The sequence below is a fragment of the Diabrotica virgifera genome, chromosome 4, assembly GCF_917563875.1.
Source record: "Diabrotica virgifera virgifera chromosome 4, PGI_DIABVI_V3a".
NCBI classification, from domain to species: domain Eukaryota; kingdom Metazoa; phylum Arthropoda; class Insecta; order Coleoptera; family Chrysomelidae; genus Diabrotica; species Diabrotica virgifera.
In genome coordinates, this window is record NC_065446.1 from 112,985,567 (window position 1) to 112,999,082 (window position 13,516).

The window sequence follows — 13,516 nt, forward strand, 5'->3', positions numbered from 1 at the left end:
GTGTTTCAATTTTATCAAAAAATAAATAAAAAGTTTTCAATCTAATAGCACCTAAAACAACATCCAGAAATTTTACTCTGCATCCGACCAGATTGAAAACAATGGGAACCTTCTTAATGGGAACAATTTTTATTGTTATTTCAATTCGTTTATGTATTAGTAGATTTGTATTTTAAGTATACATTTTTTTATTAATCTGTATTGCCATTCGGCCTGGCTGAAAGGTTTGAACAATTTTTGTTTATCGATTTGCCGATATATATTGTTTATTTTTGGTTTTCTAGTAATAACAATATTCCATGCATGTAGTAATAGAACAGAGCATGTAGGCGTATACAAAGTTTTTTGTTTCAGCCGTTTGGTTACATTCGGAAAATATAACGTCCAATGCAAATTTAATTAGCGAGGCTATTAAAATGGTTTAATCACTATATCGTGCATGACTTAGCCAGAAAAATTAAATGCATTTTTATGGAGGCTCGTGGTGTTTCCTGTTTCCATCAAAATTTTATTACGCTTACCGGATGAATGGGCGTCAGATGTGGCAAATATTTTCGGTGGCGTGGCTCCAGGTTAAAGATAAATTGTACATATATACATATTTATATAACAAGGAAAGATTAATGCGAGTTAATAGTAAAATCAAGGTATGAAGTATATTATGCCGGCATGTTTTTCAACGAGGATGGAAAAAATACGTATACGATGGAATGCAACTCCAGACACGTGTTTCTGACTTATCAGTTGTCATCAGTACGGTATAGCCAAGTTAGAATAGGAATAATTATTATAAATAGATAGACTGACTTAGGTAAGTTTATTTAAGGTGTGTAGAAACCAAGGGGTACAAGTGAATTTTTGGTACTTTTAAGAAAATCAAGTTTTAAGTTTAACACCTTTCCTAAATTCTACCGCTTGTTTTTTCAGAATAGTTAGCGATTGGCTGGTGTTTTCAACATTAAAACTGTTATTTAATAATAATAAAAAAATTGAAAATGGTTATTCATTTTTGACGTTATTTAATAGTACATTTATATCAGATTGAGAAAAACTTATCATTTTATAAGATATTTTAGAATAAGAAACATCACTTATACCCACTGCCTTCCAATTAAATACTTGGACTGTACTTGTATCTTTATTCTCTTAAATACAATTTAATCAACAAAACACCGAACTTTTGTAAAAAAAAGTAACAAACAATTGACGTATAAAATGCAAAAGCAGGAAACACACCAGAAATAAACTAGTTAATTTTAGTTTATGGATTACATACTTCTGCTAATCTTTAACGGAGACATGGGCGTAGATCAAGAAAATATTGAAGGTAGTTTATTATTCTGTTTAGTGTTTTTGTTACAAAAATTTCCTTTCCCAAATAATTTTCTAAGGATTTTTTCCCACCCTTGTAGCACACTGCTAGCACTTGTTCATCGTCATGTTTCACTGGTGTATAATGCTACAAAAATAAAAATCCGCTAAACGCCGTACAAATGAGTGGTGCATACAATATTCCAGCTTCAAAAGATCTGATATGAATATTGCGTGGCGCGAAAAAAAAATGTATTTTCATTTTGATGCAAAATAAAATTCTAGCTTTATTTAAAAAGAGTTTTCCATAATATTTGCTAAATTTGAAATAAACGAGACACAAAAGAGTTCAAAATTCAAACTGTATCAAACTGTATTACTCTTTTGTGGTCCGTTTTACTTCAAATTTAGCAAATATTATGGAAAAATCTTTTTAAATAAAGCTATAATTTTATTTTGCATCAAATGAAAATACATTTTTTTTCGCGCCACGTAATATTCATATCCGATCTTTTGTAGCTGGAATATTGTATGCACCACTCATTTTTACGGCGTTTAGCGGATTTTTACTTTTGTAGCATTATACACCAGTGAAACATGGACGATGAACCAGTGCCAGCAATGTGCTACAAGGTTGGGAAAAAATCCTTAGAAAATTATTTGGGAAAAGAAATTTTTGTAACAAAAACACTAAACAGAAGAATAAACTACCTTCAATATTTTCTTGATCGACGCCCATGACGCCGTTAAAGCTTAGCAGAAGCATGTAATCCATAAACTAAAATTTGTGTATAAATTTTCCGGAGTGGACGTCCGTAGGACGATATTAAATAATTTTCATAATCCTCTTATACGGATCAGCGCAAGTGCTCGTAAAATTAGGATTGTGAATGCAAGGAATTATAGAGGCTCTAATGACTGCAGACTCACTAACTCGTTGAGCTGCTAAATATGCTACAGAAAATTCTAGTGGTCTACTTTACCAACGATGTTTTATGTTATTTGTCTAAATTCAAATAATAGGAAACGATAAATTTTAAGTATTTTAAAGTAAATGTAAATACGGAGATTATTTATTTTTAGAATATTTTTGTTTTTGTGGTTATACGTTTGCAATAAACGTAAGACTAAAGCAAAGTCAAATAGATTAGAGGTATACGTCATTAATCAATCTCAATGAGAACACTACATCAAGTATACGACTACACGAAGAGAGAGAATAATTCAGCATAGATAGAGGAGTAAGACAAGGAGACAATATTTCACCACAATTATTGTTGAACATTCAGTGGCAAGGCATGAGCGTTAATATAGGTGGAGGAAGGATTAACTCATCTGAGGTTTGCAGATGACGTTGTAGTCAACTTACAAGAGTTACAAGATAAAGTTTCTATAATAAATTTGCTTCAAATTATGTGAGAACAGGAGAGAAACTTATGACCTTGAAATGAGTGGAAATATAACTATCGACATCGACAATGATACCATACAACAAACAGACACTTAAAAATATTTAGGACGCCAGATCAAAATAAGCAGAGATAATCTAGCACAGTGGTGCTCAGACTTATACTGCGTGGAATCTACCACATAAACTTCAAGCTTCCAACGATAGGCTGATAGTAAAAAAACAATTTTGAAATTGAAACACTTTATTGCACATTTCTATTTGATAAAAAGTTGTAACTACAGAGTTAAAATTATATTTTTCATCTTAATTTTATTTGGATGTTGATGCTTGGCACTGCGTATCATCCACAAGTTTTTCATATTATGATGGTACGTAATTACCGAGGACCAAAAATGATTACCAAAATCAGTTAGCCGATTACGATACTTCGATTTTACTACCTTAATTTGGGGAAATGCAGACTGACACAAGTATGTTGATCCAATAATGTTGTGAATTGCAGAGCTACTTGCCTCAAAGATGGATATTTGTCTGGCGATATAAAATCCAAAAAAATTTCGTATTGGGCGCTCTGAATTGAAGATATATATCCGACATTATTTTCAGTACCTCATTTTGGACGGAAATTAGCTGATTGAATCTAATTGAAAGTAATGGAGATTTCAGTGGCAATTTTTTTCATCTCTTCACAAGAAAATTGATTAGACATAAATATTACAATATCTGTGTTTTTTAAAATCAGCGAAGCGTCTTAAACTCACTACGAACTCCTTGCAGCTCAGTCTCCTAATAATAAACATAATTCAAATGAGGGTTACCCTTTTTTCAACGATGGAAAATTGTTTATATCCTTTCTGTTCATTTGATTAATCAATAATTTCAATTTGTCGATAAAAGAATGTAGGTACTGTGCTCATCACATCGATAATAATTGTTTTATTTTGATCCTGTAGTTCCAAATTAAAGAGGTTCAAATAATTTGCTAAATCTGATACGAAAGCCAGATCACTGAGCCATTTTTTGGTTTTGAAGTAGATGAGCGTCGTTCCCTCGTTCTTCTAGAAAACAAATTATTTCGAAAAGTAACTCCTGGAACCTAACTAAAATTTTCCACGTCTCAACCACCTCACATCTGTATGCAAAAGTAATCCGTGTTTTCCGCAGAGTCGCTAGCTTTCAATTGCGCTTTAAAAAGACGTCTTTGCAAGCTTCGCGCCCTGATTGAATTCACAATTTTTGTTGTCATCTTCATGACGTCTTTCATATTTAAAATTTTGGAACACAAAAATTGGTGGTGAACGATGGAAAGTCATCGTTAGCTCGATACAGTGCAACACATCCATTGTTAATGCCAGTCATGGATGGTGCACCATCTGTTGTAACACACACTAGTTTGTAAATCTGTAGCTCCTATTATTTTACAAAATTAAAAACAAAACGTTGTATATATCTTCTCCGCAAATTTTTTCTTTCAGATGCATTGTTAACAATTCTTCTTTAGCCAACATATCAGAAAATACCATCCGAATAAAAATAACAACTGGGCGGTATCATTAATATCAGTTGAGTTGTCAAATTGCAAAGAAAAGTATATTATACACGTCATATTATCACTTTTAACTTTGCTTTCCAAGTCTTTCCCATGATATAGATACGTCTATAGAGCGTTTCACGTTAAGTATTGAACATTGCGGAGATAGCCGCATGATAGTAACCGTTGGACGTTACAACAGGACTTCTTTGATAGCAGACATAATATCTTTTCCATTTGTATTTTTCCGAGAATCGCGATCGACTTCAAAAACTTTGGCGATCGACCGGTCGACTGCGATCGACTCTTTGAGCACCACTGATCTAGCACATGAATCGTACTTGAGAATTGGCTTCGCGCAATCGTACTTGAGACACTGTGTCAGGTGTTTGGATTCTGTTTGAAAATTTGCGTAACTGATATTCTGTGTTGTGAACTTTTAAAACTTTTTAAGTGTGGTTTTTGACCGTTGTGTGAAATTATTTATTTAGTTTTGAGTTTATAATTTAAACTCTTGTTTTATTTTCAAAGTGTTCTTTTTGTTGTAAGTAGAAAATGAATCGTTGCACTAAGTGTAACATAAACTTTTCGAAATCTTCGAACTTGACGGCACATGCAAAAAAAACATCCAGGTATTAATAGCATATTTTATACAGGGTGTTTGGTAAAGAATGGACCATAGCTTAACCGTAGATTTCTGAGCTTAAAATAGGTCGATTTAAGCTAACTTCTATTAGTACAAAAGTTGATAATATCCGAAATACAAGTTGTTAAAATTAAACTTTTATTTTATTTATTCTTGAATATTTCCTGAAAGGCATACGATAACAACACGAAATTTGGTAAGCGGGGATTTTTTGCGAGGAGAAATCTAAATTCGCCACCAAAACTGATGTATTTCTCAGAGGGCGCCACATACGTCTTTCAGCGCTCATTTAGTACGTGCAATTTTTTTATCCCCTACTCCATATAATATACTTTTTGAATAAAAATTTTTGTTCTCTCAATATTTTTACTTAAAAAGGTATACTATACAGTGCGTCCATAAAGTAACGCATAAATTCATTATTTCGTAAACCGGCGACTTAAACAGGAAACCGGCGACTTTCGTAAACAGGAAAAATATCGACACAGGTCGATTTTTATTTTTAATTTCCGATTTTTTTGGCATATATATATCATACTAGTGACGCCATCTAACTGGGGGTGATGACGCAATCGATGATTTTTTTAAATAAGAATATAGGTCATGTGATAGCTCATTTGAAAGGGTATTCAATTCTCTATTCCATAATATAAACATTAACATAATTATTTATACAAGGTGTACAATAAAACATTTTTTTAATTAAAATAATTTAAAAAAAGAAGAATGTATTTAATTCATCTAACTCAAAATACGTTTTAATGTTGTCAGAAAACAGGAAAAAATATTTATTTGACAAATAAATATTGTTTTTCGCTTAAATTCAATGTTAAAGCTGCCACCCACCTGTCTCTTATTGCCAGTTTGAACATTTCGTTTAAGCGAAAATCAATGTTTATTTGTTAAATAATTTTTTTTTCTGTTTTCTGACAGTAGTAAAACGCATTTTGAATTAAATAAATTACATATACATTCTTCTTTTTGTCTCAATTATTTTAATTAAAAAAATATTTTTTGAACATCCTGTATAAATAATTATGTTAATATTTACATTAGTGAATAGAGAATTAAATACCCTTTCAAATGAGCTACCACATGACTCCTATTCTCATTAAAAAACATCGATTACGTCATCACGCCTAGACGGATGACGTCACTAGTATGATTTATATTTCAAAAAATCGTAATTTAAAAATAAAAATCGACCTGTTCCGGGTTTTTTCCTTAAAGTCGTCGGTTTACGAAATAACGAATTTATGCGTTATTTTATGGACTAACGTATACAGCTAACAGGGCAAATAAATGATTTAGTTTCTTTCGAAGAATTAAAGGCTGTACAAAAACTCGTAGTCCCGATAAAACCCACCATAAATGCTATAATAAATCAAAAAGATATCAATTTGGGTTTTCCATCCTCATCCAGAATACCCTCCAATAAAAAAATTATACTCCGAAGAAAATTTTTTCCAACAAAAGAAATTAAAAAGGGAAAGAAAAGTTCAAAATTGCAAAAGCCGTACTCAGAAGAAGCCTATATGCTAGCTGCAAAATTTTTAATTTTATTTTTTGAGAAAAAATAAAAAATAGAGTACTTTTTTGAAATGCTATTTTCCGAATAGTTTATAAAATTTCTTACGCTCGATTTAATAATAAAGTTAAAGTGGACTTTAACTTTAAAGTGTTCTTTAACTGTAACAATTAATTGCGTTGTTAAAGGTACCAACTTTAACTTTATTATGAATTCGAGCGTTAGTCAAAATTCTAAATGCTCAGTAAATAATAAAAACTTATATTGAAAACAACATATTTTGTAATTTGCAAAAAACAACATATTTTCAACATAGGTAACAAAACAACATGCTTTGTTACCTATTTTAAAAAACTCTCCATCATGCTCCATGAGAAAAGAAAATAAAACTAATTTCATCCTTTTCGTGTCTCAGATGGCGTAGCTACTTTTGCTATAATTACTCAACGCTTAGCTACTTTACCTACCTACATACAATTTGTATTATTTTATCAAAAAAACAAGCATTTACTCTGCAAATTGTATATTTTGCTTTGCATTTTCATATGAAAAGACCGCGGTATTTATCTTGTACATTTTTTGAACTAGGTGCAATATATTTTTGGTGATACAGTAGCGATCAACAGGTAGCAAAAACTCGTTCCAAGATTGCGGCTGTAATTTTAAATATTTGTTCGAGATATTTGGCACACGTGTTCGTAATATAATAAAGAATGGCGGTACAGAGCCCAATTTGAAAAATATATTAATATGGGGAAATTACTCTGTAATTAAATACAATATTAAAAAAACGAGCCTGTACCGCCATTAAGAAGAACAAAAAATACACTTTCTTCATATAAACTTTTTTATCCGACGCCTAGATTTTGTGTCATTTTGGAACTACAAAAATTTTTTATTTCATTAGTAGTTCCAAAATGACACATGACACAAAATCTAGGCATCGGATAAAAAAGTTTATTTGAAGAAAGTATTTTTTTTTGTTCTTCTTAATGGCGGTACAGGCTGGTTTTTTTAATATTGTATTTAATTACAGAGTAATTTCCACATATTAATGTATTTTCCAAATTGGGCTCTGTACCGCCATTCTTTATTATATTACGAATACGTGTGCCAAATATCTCGAAAAAATATTCAAAATTACAGCCGCAATCTTGGAACGCGTTTTCGCTACCTGTTGATCGCTACTGTTTCCTCTTAATAAAAAAAATTATATTAAAATACAATGTTAAAAACTTTAATAATATTAGCAATATTAAAAACTTTAATATATTATATTATAGTATATTAAGAATCAGTAGAAATGATTATATTTAAATTTGATAAATTATACCAGCGCACGACCACACAACTCGAAACACAAGTACGCAAATACGGTTGCGTGAAGCGTGGCTCGAAACCGTGGAATTTACGAGACTAGCTCGGTTTGTAGATCCTTGTCAGCGAGTCACGGAACGTGCACAGCTGGACGTGAGGCTTCGAGACCACATAACAAACCTCAGGGACGTCATTTGAAATTTTGATTTGGGGGGGGGGGCAAGCATTATATATACAATACATTATACAATTCTATAGTAATAAAATTGATGTAGTTTTTGTACCCTGACCCTGTCAAATGACGCCCCTAACAAACCTGCAAATCAGACAAAGATCGGGAGTTAAAGACGTCATTGAAAGAATCATGACGCTCAAGTGGAACTGGGCAAGGCACTTAGCTAGAACACAAGATAGACGGTGGACAAGACGAATCATGGAATGGAGGTCCAGAAACTATAAAAGAAGCCGAGGACGACCACCGACTAGATGGGCCGATGAAATAAAAAAAGTAGCGAGAAACTGGCTACAAGCAGACCAGTGTATAGACCACTGGAAAGAATTGATCTTGAGGCTTATATCCAACAGTGGACACAATTGGTTGATCAATGATAATGATAGGGGAGGGTTATCGCTTAAAACTTAAAGCATAAAAGAAAGGATACTAGCTACTGCATCCATTTATTTGATACAAATCTTCAGTTCATCTAAAATTAGTTAAATTTTCAAAAATTCAGGGAGATAAAAAGTTGTACATGGTTTAATTATGCAGCTATATAAGATAGAAATCAAGAAACACCCTAACTTATGAACCATACAAATAGCTTGGAAACAGTTTAATTTTTGTAAGAAAAAACAAAAAAACAGAACTAAGTCAGTTTTTTTTATTTAAAAACTCGCATCAGCCTATAAAGGCTAAAAAGGCTGTCTACAAAATGTTTGCAACGAATTCTGCAATTCTTTGGTCACGTGGTTCGCAGAGGTGACGACAGTTTGGAGGGATTAATTGTTTCTGGAAACGTTCCGGGGAGAAGATCAAGAAGACGATCACCGACTAGATGGTCTGACCAAATAAAGCATTCAGTTGGAAACTCATTCTGCGAAGCTCTTAGAGCAGCTGAAGATAGAGGACCAATGGAGAAACATTGATAGGAATATTGGAAGAAATCACGATCCTCAGTAATGGGGAAACGACAAGAGATAGATCAGCCTATACGGCTATTAGCGAGAATAATAGTTTTATTAACAATGATAATAACTATAAAATATTACAGTTAAATTTTGTATAAACAGTTTATTGCTTTTTAGACCAGGGCGCATCTGTAAAAATATTAGTACATTTGGACGTTGAGAGGTGACTCAAATTTTTTTGCAGAAATTGCTTGAAAATAACTCAATTAATAATATTTGAGTTATCCTCCCTCTCAAAAAGGTCCGGAACATTGTTTAAATAATCAAAATGTCAAAAAATAAAGGAAAAATTCGATTTTTTTCTTCGTTTTTTGATTATAACTTTAAGAGTATTCATTTCCGAGAAAAGTTGTATTGACATAAAAGTTGTGTAATTAAATTTCCTACAATATAGAGTTGGTTAAAAATTTAAAAAATAGTCACCCTTGTTGCAAAATAGCAATAATTGGGACAAAACTATACAAAAACAAGTATTCGCATTTTACGTTTTTCAACCATTTATGGTAAACTTAGGACCTTTCAATTTCACCCAGAAAAACTATATGATACAGTTAAACAATACTGTAAATTTCATTAAGATCGGTTCAATAGATGTTGCAAAATAAATTTTGCAATCCAGCTTTCGCAAAAAAAATTCATTTTTTCAAGCTGGTACAGGACTGAAAATAAAGCAGATAGCAAGTTGAAATTTGTTTCGCTTATAGAAGTGTACTGTACCTTTTATTTTCAATTTGCAAAACTAAAATCGATTAACCACCATGGCGTCAGGAATTTTTTTAAATAAACATTAATTATTGGTGTTGCGTGCAGGACACCGGATAGTTTGCTCTGATTGGGCATTCCAATGACCTTTGATAATTATTGATACATTTTAATTTTTATTACATTTCGATATAAATAGATAAATTTGTTTTTTGCAAAATAAAAACACATACTCTATCCTTTGAAATAACACTTTTTTTAGCAAAAACTTTCTTTGTTCATATATTTTAACTTGAGAATAAATGTTTATTATTTTGAAACATATACAATTGTTTAAACAATATTTCACAAACAATAATAAAATTAGTTTGATTTTTGTGGAATTAAAATATTAAAATACAACAAAATATAGAGTAAGAAAATAATATATTAGATGAAGATTGGAAGAAATTTTGGTGGAAATCAACTTCATGTGAATCGAACACCGCTGTCCTGCGCGTAGCACCAATAATTAATGTTTATTTAAAAAAATTCCTGACGCCGTGGTAGTTAATCGATTTTAATTTTGCAAATTTCAAATGAAAGGTACAGTACACTTCTATACGCAAAAAAAATTCAACTTGCTATCTGCTTTATTTTCAGTCCTGTAACATTTTGAAAAAATGAATTGTTTTTGCGAAAGCTGGATTGCAAAATTTATTTTGCAAAATCTATTGAACCGATCTTAATAAAATTTAAAATATTATTTTACTGTATCATAAAGTTTTTCTGGCTAAAATATGAAGGTCATAAGTGTAGCATAAATGGTTGAAAAACGTAGCGAATACTTGTTTTTGTATGGTTTTTTTTCGCAAATATTGCTATTTTGCAACAAGGGTGACTATTTTTTAAACTTTTAACTAATTATATATTGTAGGAAATTTAATTACGCAACTTTTATGTTAGTACATCTTTTCTGGGAAATGAATACTTTTAAAGTTATAATCAAAAAACGAAGAAAACAATCGAATTTTTCCTTCATTTTTTGACATTTTAATTATTTAAACAATGTTCCGGACCTTTTTGAGAGGGAGGATAACTCAAATATTATTATCTGAGTTATTTTCAAGCAATTTCTGCAAAAAAATTCGAGTCACCTCTCAACGTCCATCTCAAAACAGATGGGCCCTGGACTATTTAAGTATTGAATGATAACTTTGGAACCGCACTTTGAGAATAGTATTTTCAAATCATCCGGGATTCCGAATTTAACTCTTTCCGCACTGTGTAACAGGCACTCCACTAGAAGATGTTTTGTTGTCAGCGGGGTCTAACAAGCATAACGCTCCTGTTGAGGATCTCGTGTCATCCGATGTCCATGCGTGAGGCGGCTATGACCACGCCGCAATCGCGAGATGATCACCTGGGAAAAACGATTTGTGGAATTATCAGACCATGGTTGAAATGTTGGTTTTATCTCAAATAACTGCGTCTCTTTTTCGTGCCATCTGCTATTCCATATATCAAATTTTTTGCTGTGGAAATATGACTTGAGATCTGATGCTGGAATTTTTGGATAGATCTCCATAGTTGTATCCTCTAAGGCTTCTCGAGCATGTTTATCTGCCAGAACCCACAGGAAAGCAATGTTTTTGTGATTTAGATTGTGCAATTCTTGTCTAATGAGCTTGTCCACAGGGTGGGGAGAATGGATTTTAGAGATGATTTTGTAAAATTTAATTATACATAAATGATTATATTTTAATGATTAGCACAAAAATTAAACATTGGATGTATTAGTTAATTTGTACAGCTAAGGTATTTTTGTTTGCCTCAAAATTCATAGGGGTATTGAGAGTTTGATAGAAGGGTGAATTTGACAGTTCTGGATTTTGTGGCGTAGATGGCTTGGACATATCTAGGGGTAAGTTTTGTTTTATTTTTGAGCTGTGTACCTTTGGTGGGTTATAAACTGTTTGAAGAACAAGCGGTGGTGGTGTCAGAAATAGAAATTGATGAATTCTGGTCTTGAGTTATGTTTTCTGATTGAGTATTGCTTCCTGTAGGTATTATACTCAAAGGTGGTGAAAATGAGGCAGTGCATTGTAAAGCATTATGTTCTGCTTGCTTGCATTTATAAAAATTGTGGCTGTCTATTGTTAAAATAACCTATTTACTACTCCAGCTTGTTCTATTTTAATATATTCCGGTAATTATGCATTTACTGGAGGCGAGATGTAGATTTGTCTTCTGAAACTTAATACGTGACAGTAAGCTGGGCCAGTAGCTCGAATTCTCAGTGTTGTCATTGGCGATAACAATGTTAAGCCTAAATTTTGTAAATGTCCTGTGATTTCTTTATTAGGAATTGTGTGGCTTACATTAGATAATAGCAATCTTTTCGATGGGGTAATTAATCTTCGAGCAACTAGACGAGTGTTGTTAATTGTGATAGTTCCATTATTTTCAAGAAAATCGTAGACAATATTTTTATCTCTCAAGTATATGAAAACTCGATTGTTAGATATATGTGAACAATATATTATATTTTGTGGGTTAACTACTGGTCAAATCTGTAAAAGATAGCCTTAAATTTTGAAACCATCTATTGATGTAAAAATTATGGCTGGATCTCTATTTGGTAGTAGAGTGGAGTTTTAAGCTAACGCCGCTTGGCGTTATGAGTTGGTGGAGTATGATTTAACAGGGTTGTTGACGTTCTGTGACATGTTAAATATTATGATGTAGGTAAATTACATAGGGACTCATGGTTCAGTGAATTTGTACTCTACAAGCTCCCTAGTGGGAAAGTTTTGGGGTAGTTCTGATTTCTTTCATAATATATGGATTTTGGGCTGCTGAATCCGAATATAAGGTTTGCGGAAAAAATTTCTTGCCAGAACATTGAAAAAATCGCAAAATCGAAAAATTTCAGCTTTTTTCCGATTTTTTGCTCAAATTTCGAAAACTAATAACTTTTAGTAAATGGTCTTTTAACAGAAATTAAAGTACTTACAATTTTCTACAAACATAACTATTTATTCTTTTTTTTTTCAGACAAACCGTTCGGTCTAAAGTGCAAGTTGAAAATTGCCAATTTTTAACGGTCTCGGCAAAACCCATTTTTCATTCCAAAATTTTAGTTTTTATTAGAATGCTGTCATTTGATAAATTTCTCCTAGTTTTCTGTACAAATAATAAATGTTAGTTCATAATATGAATATGATATGTCTCTTCTCACAGCTTCCATGAACCAATTCCATAAAATACCGAGAATGTCACTGCTTTTCCCTTAGAGCCACAGAAGAGCAGGCACAGATGGAGTCACAGTTTCAGTTGGTGTGAACATTTCCTTCGGATCTTGATTTCTTATAAACCTTGAGGTTTTGTCCTTTCAAAATGTATTAGTTGAACAGCTATCTGACTTCCATAAACCTAAGGTGCGGGTTTAGTTTTTAGTCGAGAAATGGATTGGTTAGGAGCTACTGCATGTTTTGGTGCAATACAAGAAATGCCACCCATGACGTAAAAAGTGTGGTATCCGTCGATTGTATGTACGTTAACCCTTTCTGTCCCAACACTGCATATACAGAGAGAGTCTGTAAAGTGGAATAAATTCAATATCTCAAATACTAATTGTTTTTTTGGAAAATGCTCAGACCCGTCGATTAGTATTTCAAATTGTCCTTTTTGACATTCAATAGTAATGTATACAGGGTGTCCCAATTTAGAGATATGACGTCATCGTCGATTGTCTTAAATGGCAACACTGTCATTTTGATAGCTAATTTGATAGGGTTTGTAAAGTTATACATAACTGCAAAATATCAACTTTTTATTCTCTACCATTTACAAGATAATAGAAAATAACAAAGTTATATCTGTAATTTGGAATATATTCAA